This window comes from Ips typographus, linkage group LG7 (genome assembly GCF_016097725.1).
Source record: "Ips typographus isolate SLU linkage group LG7, UJ_Ityp_2.0, whole genome shotgun sequence".
Taxonomy (NCBI): Eukaryota; Metazoa; Arthropoda; class Insecta; order Coleoptera; family Curculionidae; genus Ips; species Ips typographus.
Genome location: NC_138428.1, coordinates 2166339 through 2186163, shown reverse-complemented (window position 1 = coordinate 2186163; position 19825 = coordinate 2166339). Strand labels below are relative to the sequence as shown.

The following is a 19825-nucleotide window of genomic DNA, read 5'->3' as shown; positions in this document are numbered from 1 at the left end:
TTAACTTTGTTAGAAAGAAGTCCTGTATAGGTGTGCTTAAAATGCTTTATTTACTTACCATTAAAAAATAATATGTTTTTTAAAAAAAGATGTAAAGAAGTTTATTATTAATTTAGAGCCTTACTCAATGAATAATTTTTTGAAAATAGATAGACACTCGGATAGACAGATAGTAGAAATACTAAAATGTTTTATTTTTGATGGTATGGTGATATAACTAACGTAATTTGAAGACGTAGCTGTTGCATTACGAGCGCCACAAAACCAACCAAAGGCCATAATTAATATGTGAGGTGTTTAAAAATGGCATACCTTCCCATAAAGGTATGTTTTAAGGCCTTATCCCGCGATCTTATGGGCCCCGTATTAATTGAGATTATTAATTGTGGAAAAAGCTGTTAATGGACCCCACAAATTACTGCTTTTATGCACTGCTCAGTGGAATTTCGATTATTTTAATTGAATTTTACTTGCTAAGTTCTTTCTGTGCACAACGAAAGAGGGACACCCTGTATCAAGCCCGCGTTTCAAAGTAAAATTGATGATTGAATGAAAATCAAAGCTGACGCGGTGGTACCCGGGCCTCGCCCCGTTTAATTAATAACAGGCTCATCTCGGAATATTTTAACACCACAGGGCGAGTCATTAATAAAAAAAAATATCGCCAGGACGACAGCCTTTCGTATTTATCTAAGAAATGGTTTGAGCTCTTCGGGTGGTTGAATATATTATAACGCACTTATGGGCCTTCATTTGTTTGTCTGATGGCGACCCCGACAGGTATTACCCATCGCACTATTCAGGGTGTGTTTGCTCAATTTCTCTTAAGCAATTTATCGTCCACCATAAAAATATTGTCTGATTATCTTCAATGTCCTGCTGGTTAAAAATTTTATTTTGAAATCCGCAAAACCTCTTATAAATCTTATTTTTTAACACTTTTAAAAAATTTGCAGAAAATGACTAACCTTACATTATGTATCATTTCAACATGTATTTCAGTTACTGTTGAATATACAGGGTGGACCATATGGGACAATCTTAAAAATAAATTTTTTTGATAGTTTATCTGTTATAGAACTGTCACAATTACTCAAAAAAAGTAATTAAATAATTTTAAAATGTACTAGACACATTTCTAAGACTGATAGTTGTTGTGCAACATCTGGTGACACCTGTACTCAACTCTATGAGTTAGAAAGTACAAATGGCGTTTCCAAATCTAGGAACAGCCCCATCGATAAACACCGATCTGATTGGTTAATAATGATAAGGTTTTGTTTTTTGTTTATCAATCCCAATCATCTGACCGGTTTCGCCGTATTACAGCTCATCATCATAATTTGGGAACGCCATTTGTACTTTCTAACTCATAGAGTTGAGTACAGATGTCACCAGATGTTGCACAACAACTATCATTTCTGGCATCCAGTTGACTATACTGGAATGAAGGTTTTGTTCTTTGGTTATCAAGCCCTATAGCCTCTCTGATGAGCCGTAATACGGCGAAACCGGTCAGAGGATTGGGATTGATAAACAAAATACAAAACCTCACCATTTTTAAACATTCCTAAGAACTTTGCTTCCGCAACAAAATGATTGAATTTGAAACAAAATAAGTAAAAATAAATCCATTTTAAACTAATCATGTTGAATTTTTTTATTTACTGGAGTTTTACTGGAGAGATTTCATCCAAAATTTCGTCAGGAATTAAGTAGTTTGACATTTAGACGAGCCATATCAAATTTGACAGCTGTTGCTTTTATGTGACAAAATTCCTGTAAAAAATTAGTTAAATTAAATAAATGTCTAATGCCACTCCATTCAAATTTTTGACAGGTATTAGTCATACTCCATAGACCGTGACACTGTCAAACCCTACGTTGAGTATCAAAAACTGAATCATCATCAGAGCTGTTTAACTAAATTTCTGGAAAGTGCTCTAATGGATTTTGTTCAAACTTTTGACACATGTCAGTTATAATGCGTAGTGTAAGTAGATTTGATTTCAGGTCTACATACAAAATTCTTCCTAAAACCTGGAAGAGTGCTGACCAAAGATTAAAATGCATCTTTCTCTCAGCTAACTAGCTTTGTTCGTTATGTATTCTTCCGCCTTTTTTCTCTGTTTCAATTATGTAACAAATTATTATAGTTTTTGCTGATTTGTAACAGAAAATTTAATGATCAGTTATAGATGATTATCAATAAATTCATGTTACTCAATGGTAATAAGTTTCTTGATTACACGTTAATAATGATCCAACAACGGATAGCATTTACTTTAAAAAATGTTAGTCTTCTCCAAAATTTCGGATGATATCTGGATAATCTAAAAGTTGAATTATTATATTTTTTTGGGTCACTTAGGTAGCTCGAGCGCCTGCTTTATATGACTGTGGTCGTTAAAAATCCCATGAAAAATTAAAGCGAAAAATAAAAACCGATGAGTGCCCAAGATAAAGCCGACTTGTATCGTTGTAAAAGCGGTACCATTTCATCAAAAAATGGGCCCGATTTGCGGGAAAAACGTGCACCAATGTTCGGATGGTACCGCTGGACGGTCCGGGTTTATGGCTTTTTATGACTTAGGTTTAATTAGCGGTAGTACCGCTTCCTGGTAAACAGGTACCATTTTGGCCTAGATTAAGTTTCGTTGTTTTTTTTTACGTTATCAGAGATGATCTAGAGCTCGTTTTTTGAATATGAATGAAGTTTTAATTGGGACTGCCCGAAACGTGCCAGCTACACTAGATAAATCAGAAACGTGCTTTGTGGTGTTTATTGCCTTTGTTTTGGTTGTCGAGGAAACACAAATTTTCCCACCCGTTATTAATATTATTATTATTTAAAAGTTAATAAAATATTCCGTAGATGTGCGGTACAACAATACTAGCAATAGATATTCCTTAGTGTAAAACAACATGAATCAATAGCACTTTGTTTCCAACGCATATTTAATTGGTATGGTTATCGTTGCTATTACATTTCATAGTTAAGTTATTAAGAAAAATTTAGTATAGTATATAGTATATTTACTGAGAGTTGCAAAATGACTATTAGAGGTTTCTGAGCATTCGGAATGACTGAAAGAACGTTTCAGAGGCCTCTGAGAGTATAGTTCAGTTTTCTGAATTTAGTTTCCTAGTTTTTATTAGTCAAAAAGAAGGCAGAGACAGGAGAATTTAGTCATCTACTTCATGTCAGGATAATCTCATAAAAAGAATTGATCATCCTAGTTGAGTGTTTCCATTTACTTTACTTTTTGTATATTCTCATGCTCAAATCAACTTGTAGCATGGTGATACAAGTATATTTCAATAATTTGTGATGTTCAAGGCAATTATGCAAATACACTTTTCTGGAATAATATTGTGACTAATATGAATATTGTTAAGGTAAAAATTTATTGTTTTTTGATAGATTTATACGAGATATTGGTTGAGTCGACTAAAATCGACAAACAAACCGTAAGTTCGTGTTGCCTTAAAATTAGCAACAAAGTGACGTTTCGCCACAATAGCCAGCACCGGTATCCTTTGTGTTCCTCTTCGGTTTTGGATCAGATAATAGTAACAAGCCGGCGGCGTAATTGTTGATTATTTTAATGACATCGGAGGTCCAGAATCTCACACAAGGGGCACAATGCCCACACGGGCTTACAATTGGGGCCCATTTGCATTTCGAACGGCTGCGTCTTGATAAAATCAACTCAAGAAGACGGGACCGTGCTTCGTGTATTAAATACCATACGAATTTTCTTCATTCTGGACTTATGTCAACCGCTTTGACTTTCTTTGATATTCGTGTCGGTTAGAGCTCGGCTCTATGGGTGGCGTACCCATTTAATAGTATAATTTGTACGCCCACAAACAATAAAATTGAAATTTTGTCATTCAAAAGTGTCCGCGTTGTACGTGTATCGCGTATGGGTCTTATGCCGCCATCTGTTCGAGAAAGTCACTACTTTGCTCCCTCGTTCTTATGCCTGTGTGTCTGTACGGATCGATAATATGCAGTTTTACCTATGAAAGTCTGTAATTTTTGCTCTATCGATCACAAGTTTATTAAACGGTCAAAGGGAATTTAAGTTGATCAAGTCAAGCTACTTATGCTACGATTCTTCTGTTTTTCTGAGAGATAGAATATTAGCCACAGTTATAATAGTTCACAGAGTATTAGCAGCTAGATTGCAGAAAAAGTATAGTACCTAACTAAAGAAAGTAGGTACATACAAATTTTGACAAAACTGCTTATAAGTTGTGTTCTGCAAATACGATTTTGGATTCTTAAGCTTCATTTTGACTCCACATTTACGTCTGTAGAATAGACGAGAAGTAAGAGAATAAATATGAGTGATAATATTACCTATATCTAAATCCAATCCTATATCTATACCAACTAGAAAGATAATGCTTATGTTGTCTTTCGATATTGTAAAGTTTTACATTTAGGGACTTAGACTAGGGACTCTACGTGTCTTAAAAGTCTTTCTGATGAAACATTTGCCGCACTCTACATGTACATGGTTTGAATTTAAGAAGTCCAGCTGCTTGTTCACCTTTACTTGCAGCCCATTGTACTCTACGATTAGTTTTTGCCCAAGGATATATCATTCCTCAGATGAATGAAAACAAAATTTGCTGTGAATTTGTACTATCTTTCTACTGGACCCTCTCCAGTTGACAGTTTTGGATGTTCTGCTTACTTATTATCATTAATTTGTGTTCATTTTTAGACCATATATTGTTCACTAGCACCGTTAACCTTGTTTATCAACGAGTCGGCAAATACTATAGTGTCGTCTGCGTATCGTATGATATTGATACGTTCTGCGTTCAGCAGAATTCCTTGGTCAGTGTTTTCCAAAGCTTCGGTAAATATTTCGTCCTAGTATAAGTTCAGAGGAGAGAGAACACCTCCCTAACTAACACCATCCAGATTCTAGATTCTTGAAACGAGGGAAGGGAGCTACCAAGGCTCTGATTCTTGAAAGAAGGGAGCTGGATTCTCGAGAGCAAATTTGATAGAATCTAACAGAAGAAGCTGACAATGACAGGCATCACATTCTGCATACTTTTCTCTTGGTAACTCCTTTCTCAAGAATACGCACCCTGTATAGCAATAAAGTTTAAGTTTGTTTATCTCTACAGTACCAGTCTATCACAAAGCGTTTCCAAAATTTATACATTTTGACATGTTATATAGTCTAAATTTGGTTGATGACAAGTTTTGTCATACCCACAACCTTTTAAAAGTCAAGTTTTTCTTTTGGTTTCTTCGAAAACAAGTTAACTTGGACTTCATAACGGTGTTCACTGAATAATGTGACAGTTCCTAAAATTGTATGTTCTCACTGATAGAGTTTAGTACAGGTGTCACCAGATATTGCACAACTAATTGGTACTCGATTTGCAAATAAATGTGTAATAATAATAACCTAACCTAACTAACTAACTATATTAGCCCAGCATAATAATGACTTTTAGTCGTAGCAGCAGCATTTTCAAAAGGAATATATGGGACAATCAATGGGAGGTTTGATATGAACAAAAATAAAGATCAACCAAAAACATTAATAGCATTATGCTTCTAGAAGTAAAGCCCTATACTTTGTGGTTGGATTTTTCATCGAGACACTAAAATTTACGATATAATAATCGAAGAAAAATTTGAAAAGAATGAATATAGCCCTAGAGAGCAAATATTTGATGATGATGATGATCATTGTTACAATCTTTGGAATGACAGGTACTTGTAGAAAGGATGAATTGTGTGTGTAGAAGAAAAGGAAACATTTAACTGGTAAACCTAAGTCAAAGAGAAAGAAAAAGAAGAAGCAACTATAGAAGTATCTGGGGATGGTAATGTGCAAGTCTCCTTGTTAGGTAAGATCAAAACTGCTATACTATTGAAATCTTAATCGTCTTCACCAAGAAATAAACTACAGTACTCACCTCAAGCATCTGCGGTAACTTGTAGTGTATCATCTTCTGATAAACCACATTCTTCTACTGTTACTAGCCAACAAGCACTTCTCCCACACTTTTCTGATACTAACTAGTGCATTTGACAGATTTCTGAACCTAACCCTGATTCGGCAATTCACTTGTTTGGAACATTGGCGCGTAAAACGAGCATTCAATCCAATTAAGAGTATAATTTTCACACAATGCCCCCGAAATTACCCAATGCGTTTTCCAACTTGCATATTCATGAACGGAGATGATCCAGGGGCCGCGTCGGCTGGTTAGTTAGCGAGTTAATTTCCCTTGTGCAACAGATTTTGCCGCCCGACTGGATTATTTTCCAGTTTAAAGCTGTTCATGCGGCAAAGAAAGTTATTTCGGGTTGTTAATTCCGAAATTTCAGCCATTTTAACAGATTCCATGTCGCGAGTTATGAATATAATTTTAAAAGGGAGGGCGTCAGGAAATTAAGTTACGTAGACCGCGCACTTTAATCACCCAGGGTACAATAATAATAACAATATAAATATACAAAACCAGCCGCATGTTTTATCTAGATTTGAGATCTGTAAATTACGTAAAACTCAGGCGCAACACATGGCGTTATCTGTAAGTTAACGACTCGGGGAAGAAAGCTTCAAGAAGATGCCGCATTGTCTCCATGTTGAGTCTTATTGACCCTGCGAACCTTGTTTAACGATAAACGCGTGCCTGGACAATTAAATTTTTGAATTAGGTTTTAGTTAGAACTGCGTTCTCAAATCACCATTGACTGCCTTGTGAAATACGAACAAAAACCACCAGCAGTCTAACCGGGGATTTTACAATTCACTCTACCATTTAAAGATTGATAAAAGTAGTTTTACTGAAAAATCATTTCTTCAACATAATGGCCAAAAAAAAATCGAAAAAACTGGGAACGTAGTCGTGACAGAAAAAAATTCAAATCAAAATGTTTACGGGTTCAGATCGGGCGTTTGAAGAGGTTTAAGAATTTTAAGAGACAGGTGCCATTACGCCTTTATGTTTTATTCTTGTAAATTAAACGACCCAATGTATACCGGAAAAAAACTAGCATTTGGACGCTCTATTTATTTGAATTATTTCTAGAAAAAGCTTAGCAACGGTACTAAAAACAGTTATAGAACACGAATTATATTTGAGAATATAATTGTAAAAAAAAGTAAATTCTATAACATCTGATGCCATGTCTCCCAGACTGGCACTTTCCTCCAACTTGTTCAACAGGTACTCCTAAGTCGATGTCTCGACGATGATGTGTTTCCAATATTTTCTGTGTCCGGAATACTTCACTTTTTAGAACCACTCTTCTGCACGGAGTTTCAGTTTCAGCCATTTTAAGCCGCTTGCAGCCTTCTTGACAAGGTCTTGCATTGCAATGTAACCTTTCTTTTCATCTGTTCGACCATCTTCACACTAAACTCGTCTCGATTAGTCTTGATGATGCTATTTTTCAAATTAAAATGAAATTTATGTTGCCACATAACATCCAATCCCATCAGTACATCCTCGGTTATGTTGGCTACGAGAAACAAATGATTGAATTCATGCTGTCCAAACTCGATTTTAGCTTCATAGATTTCAAATACAGGCATTGTATTACCCCCGGCTGTTTCCAGTATAAAGTTTGCAATGCTTCACTATGTCTGGTCTTACTATGATGGAACAAGTTCCACTATCGACAACCATTTGACAATTCTTTGCGCAAACTTTGCCATTCACTACTAAGTTGGTATTGTTCTGCTGAAGACGAGCTACCTTAATAACTGAAGGTGTTTCTGATGAACATTGGCTAGGCTTTTTCTTCCATAATTCACCATTCCTTTTGGTTTGGAGCACTGATGTTGCTTATGTCCTTCTTCATCGCAGTTCCAGCATCGCAAGAATCGTGCAGACGGCTTCCTTTGGTAATTTTGATAGATTTGCATTTTCCCATCTTTCCTGGTTCTCTATTCTTCTCGGTTCAGGGCATTGAGGTTGAATGTGCCCTTTCTCTCCACAGTTCCAGCATTCAAAAGAATAGAAAATTGATGCATTTGCTCACTACGATTGTTTAGTCTCTTTACTTTACTCCACATTTCCATTAGCTCCTTTTGTAAGGTCTCCAGTCGGGTTTCCAATCTACGATTCCAGTCTGATTGGGTTCTTGAATAGCCTGAGCTTGAATATCGATTCCTGTGCTCTGGTGTTCGGGTTTATACTTGGCGTACTTGTGCATGTCCTCGTGACACTTACTTTACTGCCTCACTACAAAGCGTAGGCAAGGGCATCATGTAATGTTTTGCACCTGGCTAGTCTTAAAGCTTGCACGATTTTTACGCTTCCATCCTGACATGCAGTTGGGTAAGCCAGATAAACTAAACGGGCAATGCCAGCTTCGTATTGCTGATGCAATTTTCTTGGCTTCTGCTCGCTAACTGTGCCTCGTAATCTTGCTCCAGGTGCTTGTTTCCAAACCTCATTTCTAAGTGCTGGATCAAGTTGTCGTAGTTTTTATAATGACTATCGTCTAGGATCTGCAGAACTTCTTCCCGAAGGGACAGAACCAAGGCAGTGGCTTTGTCACTTGATGTCCAACTGTTTACCTCTGCAACAGCCTCAAACTAGTCCTTTAGTTGGTCTTTAATGTCATCAAACTTTTGGTCTTGACTTGACTTCGACTCTTCTAATTTGGCTTCAATTTAATTTTGACTTATCTGGTTTGCTTTAATTTCCTAGCACTTGCTGTCCTGACTTGCTTTCATTTCCTCTAGCTTGCTATCCTGACTTACTTGGCTGGATTTAATTAGCTTCGTCATCTCCATTAGCTGTTCCACTGCGTCCTCTATAACTGCACTTTGTGATCGGGTACCCACAAATAGTGTCTAAATCGACTAAAAACAGATGTTCCATTTAGAACAAACACATAACAAGCAAGTTTAACCAAGAAAACCAAAAATATTTAGATTTAATAAAATTCAGTATAACAAGCAGCTGTAAGTACTGTGCTATAAGAAAACCAAAAGTTTGGAGGAACATCTCAAAAACCAGTTGCTCTATAAACCAAAGCTTTTACAAAGGGGTTTATTTTATCACCTTGTGCACTTCTATTGTTTTCGAGTTTTTTGTACACCCCTTGAAACTCTAACAATACACAATTATTATTAAGCCAGTAAGTAAACATTTCACCTTAATTAACTATAGGTCCATTTGCGCTGACATTTTACGTTATTAAAAGTGGAGAAATATAATCGCATTAGCCTTCCGAGGTAAGGAGCTCATTTGAAATTCCTGCGGGCAGGAGCAGCATCTATAAAAAAATTGAATCGACGTTTATGCATATACGGGGGAGCCTGCAACAAAAAGAACTGGAAGTCTGCAAGTCTGTAGTAAACCCAAAATCAGACGTCCAGTCCGGTACTTGCTTCTTTCAATATACCAGTGGTACTTTATTTATTTTTTTAGTGTGGTTGGAATTGCTTGTTTTCATTCAGCAGACGTGTTAAGGGTTAGTTCAGGTTATGGTATGGTTTGGCTGACTAATTTTTTGCCCTGTAACAGAATGGAAGGGTATTTGATTGCATTGATAGTTACAGTACCGCCCTCGTAAACATCTACTTATCACCCACAACAGGAGCAATACTCAGCAGGGCCGTCGTTTCCAAAGGTTAGCAATAACTCTCTGGTTCAGGCGAAGGCATATCGAGGGCTTCATCTCGCCTTTGTTTCCTTGTCAACATAATTTTTGTCCCGAATGCATAAACAAAATATTTATATTGTCGCGATTCGAGTCCGAATGCTTTTTTCTCTCTCTTATTTTCTGAGAATTAATTTTTTTTGCCTTCGGTCGCATTGAATAATAAAACATCCACGGAATCGTGATTGGGTCATTGAGACGATAAATTATTTTCGGACATGAGCCGCGGCCGTGCTCGACACACTCTTGATATTGTCTCCGTTGGAATTATGATGGCCATAAAACTTTATTGATAATTAGATTGTCTTTCTATTTCTACCTCTATTTGGTTTTGCCTACAAATCACGACTTTCATATTTTTCCCAGAAAACTTCAGGTCTTTGGATTTCTTTAACGGTTTCAGAATTTGTCATCGTCACCTTCTGGTACGTCTAGAACGGAAATTTAAAATTTGATGAGAAAGCATTAACATGATTACATGAATAGGATTAGCATGGCGTAGAGTCAAACAACCGGACGTAGCCAATTAATTGATTAAATTAATGGATAGATTATGTAAAGTAAAACAGCTGTTAAGTGTATTTTTTTCGACGGGAACAAATAAAACGGGCTACTGACGACTGTCCACTGTCTCTTCTGTACCTAAAAGAGCGTGTCCTTCCGCTTATCTCTCCGTTCGATCGGACGTTTTCACGCACGACGAACGAGGGTGACGATTGTCCGAAATTAATTGTAACTAAAAGCCTATTTCCTGCTTTTTTACAACAATTGGAATGTAAATTTGATTGTCTGTGTACAAGGTGATTAGTTATTTAGTCAAGTGCTGTCTCCTTTAAAATTTTGATCAGTCAGGCTTTAGATACTTAGACAATCTTCATTCTGATGGACTTTTGTAACTTTTTTAAATCTAATTTATATTGTCAAATTGAAACCAAAAAAACAGCGTAATCGAAACTTTTCTAATTTAAACAAATCTAAATAGTTGATATAAATAATATTGTTTGAAATTTCATGTAGATTCCAAAAAATAAAATCAAAAATATGACTTTGCAACAATTAATGCAATGGCATTTTGGATGAGTGATCTTGGGGTTTTAACAAACAACAAACCGAAAAAATGACAGTTTTTCAGGCTGTAAAACACCTTTTCCACGTGGAAAAGCTTGAAAATTACATTCAAATCAACGTTGCCAAAACCAAAACATCGAAAAGCTCAGGACGCTTTTACATCAATCAATCAGCGCCAAAGTGGGTAAAATACGTAAGAACAAAATGAAAAAACGTTAACAAAATTATGTAACTAGTTCAGTGAAGGAATTCAAATAAGCAACTGGCAACATTGCCTCAAAGTTTTTGCTTACTAAATGTTTTATTAGATTGTCTGTCTTTTTCCCGCGCATGCAATTATGTATGTTTCTCGGTCAGTTACACAGTTTTTCTATTGTCAGTTTTAGTTTTACCACACCTGTATGAAAATTTGATTGACGTTTAATCAAAAAACTCAAAACCCAAAGTGTTTCTCTGAATGCACTGGTAAAATGTAGTTGAATAAAGGATGAAAATTAGATATGGAGAACTTAGCGCAACGCGATTTCCAGCTTTTGCATTAGCCGGGTAATGCATATCTCATACACGCGCCCCGGGGATTTTTCCTGACGTATCCCATTTCCAGGATAAATGAGAAAATCGACATTCAGATATGGTCAACTGAAACCGTATCTATATGCATATATGGAGTGCCCGGTCGCGTTCGCAAATGGAAAATGGCTTTTCTTTGACACCTTCGGAATTAGATTTTTTTCCTTCGGAGAAGGAACAAAACGCAAAGGGGCTGGGAGGGGCGAATTTAAATAAACTTTCCCGCATATACAAGTTTATTCAATAAATTCGTTTGGAATATATTACTGTATATTTCAGGATATAAAGTTCCACGTTACGGTCCTTTCAGTCTAGCAACCTAATATGCATACAAATTCAGTTAATTCCGTTCGCCATTATTCCGATATTCATCAGGACGAACAATAGCAAAATTAGGACGGGCCCTGATAATTACCTAAAGGGCTGCACATCACGAGCTCAATCATATTTCGACGCGAATCATCGTTCAAAGTTCATGCAAATCAGACAACGGCTCCCTTTTACATACATAATTACCCTACGGTTTCCTATCAAAGGGCTAAAAGGCCTTTGTCAATTAGAGATAGAGACATTTTGATATTGTTACGTGTAAGCCACTTGCTGACGTTGTGATGTTTAATGTATGCTAAGAGTACGTGTATAGAGTGATTAGCTCTATTTAGCTCAACTGTCATTTTTTTCTAAGTCCTACTGCCAAACTATAAAATCGAAACCTGTAAAAGTCTTTGAAGATATTTGTATTATTATGACCAAACTAGTTGTATTTTCAGCAATTTTGCTTTTGTAGGATAGGCATCATAAAAGTACTATGCTATGCAGATGATGCAATCCTCATAGCAGAGAACGAAGACGGCCTACAACTTCTGTTATACAAGACTAAAGTAATAGCACACAAATTTAACTTGAGCATAGAAAAATTACAATCATTGGTTAACTCTAAATAACCCATAAGATGCAACTGTGAGAGGATTCAGGTACCTAGGAGTGGAGGTATCAGGCAAAAAAAAAACAATTTTTTTTAAAACGCTTTATGTAACCATGTTGAAATTGGCTTTATCTCAAAAGGGAAACCTAAGAATTGACAAATATCCGAAATTAACGGCTTTTTTAAAAAAGAAATCCATAGGATACAAACCTAATGAGTCTAGCGTTTTTTGAAGAGAAGATATCAAAAGATTCATTTGTGATGCATCCTAGCTTGAGATGTTTATTCCTAAATTAAACGTTGTTCTTGCCATGGACATTACCGGGACATGTAGAAAAGACGAGCTGACTAAAATGACAACGAATGACATACCTAGCTAAGCAAAAGAGAATTCTGATCCGGATTTCAAAACGCACAAATCCAGAAGATTTGTGCTTTTTGGACAAGACCAAGAATACCTCATATTGTGGCCTCTACAGGTAACCAACAACAGGGTACTTTAACATTATAAAAATGATACGTGCACCTCACAAGTGATTGGAATCAATTTCATAGGAAAGGTCCGGTGTCCAATATTGTCTGCTTCAGAAGATCTTCCGCAATTCTTCTGGCAGACGCAGGTGGAGATATTATGACCCTAAAACATAACGATGTTCATCCCTCAAATGAGAGAAAAAAGTTTTATTTTCTATCCAGTCCGTGTAATTTTAAATCTAAATTACTAACCCCGTAGAGTAAAATGCATTGACGTACGTCAAGATCGTGACTCAATACAGAAAAATTCTAACAGATTTAGACACAAACTTAAAGCCGGTTTTAGTAAATTTCTGTTTGGCATACGGCTTCTCGATGGCGATGTTATCTCCTCGTTCGTCGAGATCGCGCGTGCAACACTCTCTTTGTCTCTTTTTGCCATTCGAACGACGGTTACGAAGTGTGAAATGCGCTCTAAGTCAATATTTACCGTCTAAACTTATCGAGATGAATTTATAAATGATGTTCTGGTTCGTTGGAGCAACGTCTCGAGTTCACCAGCCAGGAAATTACAATTTATATTAAAGATTGTAAGTTTTCAGTTTAAACTAGCTACGATTAATTCCCAAAACAGGCCGAGAGCTAAAAAACGGCTATATCAACCCTCCCCCTTTCACCCGCGTAACAAAATCGAATTTGAAATTGGTTTAATTCGCAAGGGAGGGTCGAACCTTCGGGACTTTTCCGCTTTCGATGACGACTGATTGCTCGAATGTGTGACCTGACAAGGAAATTTCATTTTTTTTTTTTGGTCCTGAAAAGACAAAAACAAAACATTCGTCTACCATCTCTCTCCCACCATTCGGTTTGACCCTCGGGGGGCAAAAATTTAAACTGCAGCCGAACACAAATGTACACGAAATAGCTCCCCCGGTTCTATGCAGATTGATCCAATCTAAGGACGATTTCAAATAAAGAATACCCGTTATCACATACGTAGTTTAGAATGTTTGTTCAGTTGGGAGAGAGCGCAGGACCCGGATCCATTCTCAGCTCAAACAAATGCAAATGTAAAGAGGAGCGAAGTTCGTTTTTTCGATTAGACTCCAATAACTGAGGGAAGATTTCCGTTTCTTTGTGAGGGCGGTCGGGGATGAGGGGGGTATTGAAAGGGAGGAGAGTTTCGTTTAATAATGTCATGCCGAACTGCTGAACATGATACTTTTTCTTTATGCTTGCGAGATGGGTGGTGGAACGTTATTGTCTGTTTTGTTTTCAGCTGGAGAAGGGGGAGACTGAAAACTGAAATATTCGGAAACTATTAAAATTTACCCCACAAGAGAGCTTTCAACTTATTTTAGTATCAAACAACTAGGTATCATTTTAGAGTGTCTGGATGTGTTGGTGAAGGAAATTTCACGTTTCTTTATTCACCTACTACTACTACAAGTAGTACTACCACTTCAAATTAATACTAATAGTATAAAACCAACTTGAGCAGTTGTTGTTCTGAACTAAAGTACGAAGCGGGTATTCAAAATCTCATTAACTTAAAGTGCGTTTTATTTTATGTGGTTGAATAACATACAGAGTGTCCGCGATAGTTACTTAAAAATTAAAATATTGACTTTTCAGTACATATTCTTATTTAGCTCTTTCGATTGATTGATTGATAATTTCCACAATAAAATACACAAGTCTATTATTTTTTAACAGGAACCGTGTCATAAGCCTTTGTCATATCACGAAACACAAATGGACAGCAGTTTTTTCTTTGAGCTGCGCAAGGCTAAATTTATAATCTCCCCACCCTAAGGTGTGCTTGCTATTCTATTTTGTTAGAAACATATTCCTGTTCTATTATGTCACTAAGTACAATCTAGCTACGATATACATTCTATTTATGCTTCTTTCCAGTCTAGTTGAATTGGATCTCCACTTAAATCTTCTGTAAGAAGCTCATTAACGTATCTAGGAAGTTTCACCAGGTTATTCCATGCCAAAGTAGTCCATTTCCAGACTCCTAAACCAAGGAGTCTTAGTGAGTCAATGTTCTTCAGATCCTAGAGACTTATTATTCTTTGTAATACGTTTTAAAACCTTCCTCCTCACTTTGCCGTCGATTTCAATGTATTGTAGCGCTTTTAGATCCATTATAATGTGTTTCTTTCTTGATTTATTTGTTTTGGCTCTCTGTTGGTTTTACAAAATGTATCCTATCTTATAAAACAACTTGAAGTCCGAGTTTCTGACAATCTTTTACCGTTTATGTAACAGTAGACATATTTGCATATTCATATCCAAATTTTGTTGTTATTGGTTTGAACTATCAGTTCTTAAATCTAATCAGGTGCCTTTTCTATACTTGGCACCAATGATTGTGATTGTAGCAGCAGAAACCATGAGATTCTTCTTCTTGTATCAAACCTGACACAATTATTTGAGTTTCTATTTTTCCTTCCTTGGTTATCACAAATCAATGATCAGTATCTGATTTGAAGTATTTTGGAATACCATATATCTATTCCATAGGCATTGAACAATCTAAAGATTTATAATAGATTATAATAGTGTAACATTATAATCAAATATGTATATGGGAGGGATCTAGTGAAACAATAGTATATTATTGACCAAGGTTTAGACAGAACTTTTTATTGACCGTGCGTCAAGTTAAACATAAGGTCAAAATAAAAGCTGTCTAACCGTGGATAATATAGCGTTTTTTCCACTACTAACCATATTTTTGATAATCGTTTTATTGAAAATTTAAAAATTGAGGTTAACAACAAAACAACAACATGAAGAGACAACCTATTTTATCTGTCAACTGAAGTATATCTCATATGTCTTAATAGATTGACATTATTATTTACCTAGGTCAATAATATTTCCTTTTTTGTTGTGTTTGTGCCAGACTAGACCTAGGTCAACAATGACCATTAAGAAAGAGAAAACAAATTTCTCAAGTTACTAATCGGTCAATAATGGTATATTTATCATGTTAGTAGTGGAAAAAATACATTAAACCACACTTGCTTTCAATGTTATTTACATTATCACACAGGTGATTCATATTTTCTTTATATTTTGCTGCCTGTTATGCCTAATTTGTATGTTATGCTTATAGTTCCAATAGTTGTTTTGGTTGAATATTTGATATTTTTTGTAAATTTAACATTTAATAACTAAGTAAATAATATTGTGTAAATCCAAACCCCAGACTGTCCCATAATAATTTATTTGTTTGGCAATATAGAACCCCTTTCCAAAAAAACAGAGGGAGCAAAAAAAAGAAAAGCCATTAAGGAATTACAAACAAAAAGAAATTCCCCCATATACGTCCTCGTATAAGTAATATAGATTCGCCGGGGCTGTTTTTCCTCGTTTTTTCACAGAGATTAATATTTTCGGACACTGTTAATGTCCCGCGTCTCTGGCCATATATCACTCTATCCAATCTAGAGAGCGTTTTATGTTTCAACCTACCTCCCTTTCACCCCCTTGCCCTCTGATCCTGTTCCACTTAACCTCCGGGGTTGTTTCTGGGCTTTCGTGAGGAATAAACAACGCTTTTGTGGAAATCTTAGATGCGTAAACACTAGTATTGAACTAGTTTTATAACAAACGATGCGCTGAGTTGAGTGGAAAAATTATCATGTCAAAGACGATAATGCCCCCAAATATTGACTTTGATGTGGGGAGAAAAAATTTATAAGGAGCACTGCGAGGCGCTTATCGACGGTCTTCAGCGCGAAGTGCCAATGCATCTTTTAAATTACAAATATTGATAGATGATAAGCGCCTTATGAAAATTCTGACAAAATGTCGTCCTCGTATATTCAGCGGCACGTTCTCCTTATACACTCTAGTTTTTCATCCTTCAATCATCGAGGTTTTAAGATTAACTTAGAAACGCAAATGTAGTGTAGTTTTTGTTTATGTTCTGTTTTTTTTTTGGTACCTACATCTTTATGTATGTAGCATTTTAGCTCAGTAAATAAATATTACTATTATTTCTCTCTATATCACATAGTTTTCTATGGTAACACCGTGTGTTTAAAGTGAAGCATGCTTGAAATAGCACTTTCCTAACAATATGCGCAGTACTCAACCAAACTGTCCTTTGTGTTGAAATATAGAAACACGTAATTTTCCATTTTATTTGGGAATATCAATTAACTTTTATTGTATTTTCTTCTATTCACATTGCACGATCTTTCCAGCTCAACTAATGACAACTTTACTGCAATACGTCCCTCACCCCTTCCGGGCAAGACGGTGGGGTCATCCGAAACACCTGATGCTGACGAGCGGTCCACGACCGCATCCCTCCTAGTTTACATATCGCCCCCGGCCCTTTTCCTCTCCCCGCTCAGGAGTTGGACAACGCGAATAAGGAGGTTAAAAAGAACAAGTCGTCTCATCTCATCTCCATGGTAACGAGCTAGCCTCTCCTGCTTTGCATCGATCTTTAAAACTGTACGTGTGTGTCGAAATCGCCCCCCCGCGGGGGGTGAACGAGGGGGGCGACCGTGCCACCTATGCACGGAAGCGACACTTAATTTCCCCCCGGGGGGCGACGGAGGGACCGGGGGCGGCACATCGTTAGGCATGTGTGAGCGTGTGTCGGATTGATTTGTGCGGGTATTTTCGTAAGGAATTTTTGCTTCCAATCTCACTGGACGATACTAAATGTCATCCCAATCATTAATAAATGAGGACGTAAACAAAAAGCGCAGACAGGAATTATCGATGAAAAAGCAACAAAGCAACAATAATGTAAAAAAGAAACATAAAAAAACTTGACAATCGTGATTTATAAAGACTTTCCAGCTTGCCGGAGTCTGTGGAAGCGTTTTGTTGCAAGTGATTTTATGACATATAAAACGTCGATTTCTGAAGTTCTTTATCCGTAAACTCCGCTATAAGGAAGTTTCATTGATAAAAGAGGAGTTTGCTGCTAGTTTTAGGAATTCCCTTTTAGTGACAAAGTCAGGAATATTTTTACTAGTTTTTACAGTTAAAATTCAATTGTAAGTTTTAATCAATATTTTTTGGACAAGCAAATAATACATCTGATGTTAAGCCAGTAATCATTTTTCAGAAAACTGATTTCACCAGTCCTTTTATTGACATTCAATAAGTGTACAAAAAAGCACAAAAATGGGTTTGCTTGAAGCACAAAAGAAGAAAAATATTGTTTAAAACTAGGTTCAAAATATGATTATTTTAAGCCATCGAGTATTGGTCATAATGCTGGGTGATGCCAAACAGCATTAATTGGATAACAACTGTTACTAGATGAAGATGTTTTATTGATCTAAGGACATTAATCTAGATTCGATGATGATTGTGGAAGTAGACTCCATATTGCTTCAAAGAATTTAGAGCTTCGTTATTTTCTGATTTTGAATTAGTTGATTAAGCCTTCATTTCAACACTGACGATCAGTATCACATACAAAGATGTTTCAAAATTTTCTTTGCTTTGTTATTATGAATAGTTTATGGAAAACTTGTGAGATAATGTGACGTTGCATTATTGAGAAGTTGGTATTTTTTGTTGTTATTTCTCCTCACCTCACCATTTATCCAAGTTAGTAATGAGTGTAAATCTTACAGACATGATCACTTCAAGCAAAACGGTCGGAATGTCTGGTCTCTTTCACTTCAGAGCCGAATTCTGGAAAGTTTGGTTTTCGTACCAAAAAAGAGCAAAACTCCTAACCACTTAGTTGTGAAATAAACCAATAAGATAGTTGTATGCCATTACATTTCTACAAATGTTTAGAGTTGTTACGAAACTAGCAATTCTATACGACTCTGGTAGATAAGAAGTACCATTGGAAAAACCAAACAAATCACTTTGCTTAGAGCAGCTACATCATCAGATCATCATAACGATAAACCATCAACATACCACAATACGATCCTTTTTGTGCATGATGAGCAAGCAGACGATACAGCAATCTTCAAGATTATAGCACTCATCATTTTTCTTATGACTTTTCTTAAGCATTAACGAAACTTACTGGGAACATGAAACCTACACAAAGTTGGAAAGTTAGATAGGGCTGCGGGCTAAAGCCACCTAATTGTAATTCTCTGAAGATTTCAAAATACTTTTTTAAGAGCGTTACTCCGCCTTTTCTTCATTAAATTAATATTAGCGACCTAAGCAGTTGTAGTTTTGTGTTTATTTTGATGTGATGGTCTTTCCATGTCTTGCCAAGTTTTGTAACTGAGGATTTTGCCATTCCGATTTGTGTCTTAATTTCTTCTTTACTTTTCCCTCTGTTTGCAATGTCAGCTCCCAAATTAGTGACTCTTTTCTTCCTTAGCATCATTTGGGACTGAGGCAGTACTCCTGCTTTATCAACGACCATAAAAATAAAACATTTATTTATTTTTATTCAGTTTCAGGTCTGCTTCTGCTCTGTAATCTTCATTCAGCTGGAGCAATATTACCATCTCTTCCTCTCATCAGCGTAGGAGGATATGATACTCCTCCCGCCCAGTTTTGGGTTGATTTCATAATGCTCCACTCACCGTAAATATTGAAGAGTAAAGGGGAAAGTATACATCTGTCTGCCCTCTTTAAGTCCTAAAAAATATAAGAATAGTGACTTGTTTGACCAAACAGTACGAAATAATAAGATGACACTTAGAAAATCTAGAGTACTTTCTAATAGTTAAAAAACCTGAGAGTCAGTCAATTTCTGCGCAGGGAAAAACTTGTTCATCTCAAATAGAATATAATGTGTCCTTTGATTTTCTGAGGTACTGTTCAGTTATCAATTAACCAGCACTCAATTTTAGAAATTGGAAAACAAGCTATAGACGCAAAAATATTTCTGAGTTGCTTATAAATGTAACTAAGTGTCTAAGTTTTACCTTTGTGGCTGTTCATGTAAACTGTCACAAATAGTTGATTTTTACTAAACTAAGACAATTATACGATTTCTATTTAAGAGGATTTAATGACATTGCTTGATCACCATAATATTAATTTGAAGTAACGACTTTAATAAAGTAATTTTAGAACGTAACTGTAAAGTCTAATTTGTACTTTAAAATAACTAAAAATTACAGTATACCATACATTTTGTTCATCTTCTA

The 19825-nt window shown here is 36.1% G+C and overlaps 1 long non-coding RNA gene across 1 annotated transcript; it reads left to right on the top strand.

Moving 5' to 3' along the window:
- Positions 1-11153: 11153 nt before the first annotated feature.
- Positions 11154-11563, top strand: LOC145731381 (uncharacterized). The gene is made up of 2 exons (XR_014178794.1): positions 11154-11281; positions 11340-11563. It is a non-coding gene; the product is annotated as an uncharacterized LOC145731381 (long non-coding RNA).
- Positions 11564-19825: the final 8262 nt, after the last annotated feature.